We start from the raw sequence: 5000 nt of genomic DNA on the forward strand, positions 1-5000 counted from the left end.
GATGCTACAAGCCAAAGGGCTCTAACATGGAAAAAAGCCCAGTGAAGAAAGGAAATAAATAAACTATATATGAGAATCAATGGATAGAAAAATATAGATATCTTACGATACATAACCACGTTAAAATGGGTATGTCATTTATATAAACTATAGAAAGAAACGCTTGTCAACTTGGTCAACATGAAATCATTCGCTGCAAATTTGAACTTCAGAGGTGCCACCGACTCACGGCCAGATCAGTAACATCATTCCACAATCTGGTCAAAACTGGAATAAAACATCTGGAATTTTCTGTACTGTTGAGCCTTATGAAGGAAAAGGCAAGACTGTTAGAATTAACTACATACCTAATACTGTTCACAGGATGGCATAATTTTAGTAGATCTAAATGTGAAGGATGGTCAAAATTCTGAAAAATCTTATGCAACATACATAACGAACTAACTGAACGACGGTGCCAGAGATTGATATTCAGATAAGAAATTTAATAGACCATAAGTTCCTGTCTACAAATTAAGATGAAAATCAGCACCTGATCAACACACATAAGAACAATACTCGAAACAAGGTAGAATGAAAAATTAAAACATTTCTTCAGGATAGCTTGCTCTCCAAAAATATTAAAAAACTTTCTCAATAAGCCCCCTTTTTTTGTGAAATTGAGGAAGAAACAAAACGAATGTTTCTCAAAAGTAATTCTGCTATCATGAATCCCACCTGAAATTTAAAAGGATTTGTATATACACAAAAAAACATCAATGCAGAGATCTGGATGATGAGAAGCCACTGTCTTCAAGGTATTTACAGTTATACATTGAGTTTTAGTAGGGTTCAGCTCCATGCCCTATACTCTGTACCATGCACTAATCTTAGCTAAACCTCTATCAAGGGATTCAGCAACCCAAGATATACATTCAGGAGATGGACTTGATGCAGAGAGAACTAGAGTAACCTCACTTATATATGCAACAAGCCAGTTTTCTAGGCAAACCACATATCATGTGTATATAGTATGAAAAGTAATGGACCCAGAACACTCCCCTGAAGGACACAAGATATTACACTCCTATACTAACCAAGGTCCCCATGACAACTAAATTTGAATTATATTACTTAAAAATTCAATAATGATGCTTAGAAAAAATCACCTATTCCCAACAACTTTGAGTTGGAAAACAAAGGCCTCATGATTAACATGGCCAAAGGTGGAACTGGAATCAAGACCAATTATGAACTTCCTAACCCTAATAAAGGGATTTTTTTTACATCACTGGAATTTGTAAGAAGGACATCACATGCTTGAAGGTCTATGCAAATTATATATAGCAAAGTAGGGAACATATTTTAATTTTCAGCATACCTATTGAGGCATTTTGCCAATAGATGTTAAAAAAAAAAACATACAGCTTGGGAGTTAAGATATCAGTAGTCTTTTAAAAAAAATATATATATATCTATAAAAATACCATTTGAGTGCATACAATCATAGTTATCAAGGTCCATAATAGTACTGAAAGGCTAGACTAGTTAGTTTTAGCCTAAGGAAAACAGGATTGAGGAAGATCAAGATTATCATTACTCTTCTTACTGTCAAATGCATCAGCCAGTATGGCTATCATTTCATTTGGATATTGAGTGCGAGAGCCATCTATTTAAAGTAAAGGAGGAACTGTTAAGATTGCAGATTTAAGGGAAACCCTCCATTTATGTTCCTGGATTGCACCAGAAAGGGTTTCTTTTAAGGTTAAATTGGATTTATTTTCCGTTGAATCATTAACTCTCTGAACAATAGTATAGTTATTCCGAATCAAATTTACTGTATCACCCTGCCAAAGATGACAGGCCTCTTGCTTCTCCAAATAAACACGTCCCGGCCGGTCTGATACTATAGTCTTTGAGTGATTTCGCCTGGGGCTCTGATCCCGAGGTTGTTAAGAGAATCCAGACTTTAATGTATTAATATATATGGCTTAATTGAAATTTATAAGTACATATATACATATATATATATATATATATATATATATATATATATATATATATATATATATATACATATATATATATATATATATATATATATATATATATATATATATATATATATATATATATATATATATATTCAATGAATATGACATATTAGCGACAAGCTAGTCAGTCTTGATTAATGATGAAACCAAGACATGACGATACGTTCCAGCCAGGGGCCCAAATTTATTTATAATAACACCATGTGAAACGGTATAAACTAGGTCCAAGAACTTCATTGGCATGTAAATAGCCTCACTTGTGATTTGCTCACAGCCTGATTCAGAGGAGTTTATCCAATCCTTATGGTGAATATTGAAATCAACAACAAGCACAAAAGAGCCATTTCTATCATCTTGTATCTTAGTCAAAATGGTAAGAAGACAATTAAAGACAGAATCTTCCAAGCCTCGATTCCGATACATGGAACACCAATAAAGGTCGTTATGGTTCCCAAAATCATTTGTAGCCTGATTCTCTTGACATCCACATTCATAACTGCCATTCCCTTTGTCCAAGGAATGGCTCACCTTTTTCCAAATTATTGTCTGCTAAAAGTCTGGAATAAAGAGCTGACAAGTGCCATATTATGCAGTTCACAAATATTACAATACATTGGACGATATTGGTGAAGTTTAGGACACACTGATCCCGAATTTTGCACAATATCTCCAGACAGAATAAGAATTACAAATAATTGAAAAAGTCAGAATATACCTAAAACAAACTTAACAATAATGATAACAATATATATATATATATATATATATATATATATATATATATATATATATATATATATATATATATATATATATTGATAATAATATATATATATATATATATATATATATATATATTCAAATAAGCCATATATATTTTTGATACATTAATGTCTCGATTCTCTTAACGACCTCGGGATCAGAGCCCCAGGCGAAATCACACAAAGACAAGATCTTGTGATTTCGCCTGGGGCTCTGATCCCGAGGTCGTTAAGAGAATCCCGACATTAATGTATCAAAAATATATATGGCTTATTTGAATATGAAAAACACGTCTAAATGTGCAAAATTTATCATATATATATATATATATATATATATATATATATATATATATATATATATATATATATATATATATATATATATATATACACGTGACTATAGATAAAGCAACTCAAGCAAATCATAGTCTGAACAAAAATATTAGATAAAATTTGTCAATATGGTAGAGCCAACACACCATATAAGATTTATTATTCTCCAGGATTGCCACTGAAACAGAAAGAATGACAGTGATGATGGTTTTGAAAAGGAATACTAGAGATGATGATAAAAGAACAGAAAGGGAAAGGCAACCTCTTGAAATACCATTAGGTATCTATGACTCTTGTACTAAGCCTACCCTATTCACCATTTAGAAAAAAAGAGGGGGGAAAGAAAACGGTGAATTTTGTGGCTGAATGTACCCTCGAGCAAGAGAACTCTAACCCAAGAGCCTGGTGAACAGGCTATGTGCACTAGTCAAGACTAAGGAATAATGGTGTGATTTTGGAGTCCTTCGACTAGAAGAGCTGCTTACCATAGCTGAGGAGTCCTGTTTACCATTACGAAAAGGAATGTAGCCATTGAATTATTATAGGGCATTAGTTAACTCCTTTTGGTTCATATTCATACTTAAACCCTGATGATAGGAAAAAATATTTTTGAAATCTTGGTCGTAATAAATATAGTCCATAATGCTAAAGATTTTGCTCCCAAGATGATTCTCATCTTAATTTGTTGGGCAAGAACTTACGTTCCATTAAATTTCTTATTCCTAATCTAGATATCAATATCTGGCACCGTCGTTCAATTAATTCGTTGTGCATTTTGCATAACATTTTCATAATTCAGATCTTCCCGGACACTTCCATCCTGTTCGTAATTCTAGGCATGCAGTTAATTCTAATAGACAGACCCTCTCAATCATAAAGCTCAATGCTACAAAGTATTCTAGAAGTTCTAATCCAGCTGTGACCAAGTTATGGAACAATTTCCCTACTCGGCTAGTTGAATTGGTAGAAATTCAAAAGTTCAAACTTGCAGCAAAGGTTTTTTTATGTTGAATAGGCTAACATAAGTCTTTTTATGCTATGTTTATATATGAAATGTCTGTTTTAATGTTGTTAGTGTTTTAAAATATTCTATTGTGTGGGTTCATTACTTCTCATATCGTTTATTTATTACCTAATTCCCTTTGCTCACTATGCGATTTTTTCCTGTTGGACCCCTTGCTTTTCCCACTAGGATTGTGGCTTAGCTAGTAACTAGGGTTGTAGCTTAGTTAGTAAGAGATATATATATATATATATATATATATATATATATATATATATATATATATATATTTACACACACATATATATATATAGCCTATATATATATATATATATATATATATATATATATATATATATATATATATATATATATATATATTTACACACACACACACACACATATATATATATATATACATATATATATATATATATATATATATATATATATATATATATATATATATATATATATATATTTACACACACACACACACACACACATATATATATATATATATATATATATATATATATATATATATATATATATATATATACATATGTATATATATATATATATATATATATATATATATATATATATATATATATATCACAAGTAGTTTACCATTGCTAATTTAAGATTTATGAATGGGCAATAATGAAAATACCGTCATCTATCAGACAAACCATTCGAGGAATATCAACGATTTATTTTGGAAAATTACAAGAGGATTTCAGACACGTGAAATTCAAGTTACAGTTTTAATCGAGCTACCCTATTCCACTTCATTTGAACGCACAGTTACTTGATCATTGCTATGATCAATGGAAGAATAAGCTCGATCTTGAACTTGAACGC

At 31.0% G+C, this 5000-nt stretch overlaps 1 protein-coding gene across 1 annotated transcript in view; it reads left to right on the forward strand.

The window, feature by feature from the left end:
- Positions 1–5000, forward strand: part of LOC137628559 (zwei Ig domain protein zig-8-like) — an 85818-nt gene that overhangs the window by 11056 nt on the left and 69762 nt on the right. The gene's annotated exons all lie outside the window — the stretch shown is intronic.

The sequence above is a fragment of the Palaemon carinicauda genome, chromosome 36 (assembly GCF_036898095.1).
Source record: "Palaemon carinicauda isolate YSFRI2023 chromosome 36, ASM3689809v2, whole genome shotgun sequence".
Lineage (NCBI taxonomy): Eukaryota > Metazoa > Arthropoda > Malacostraca > Decapoda > Palaemonidae > Palaemon > Palaemon carinicauda.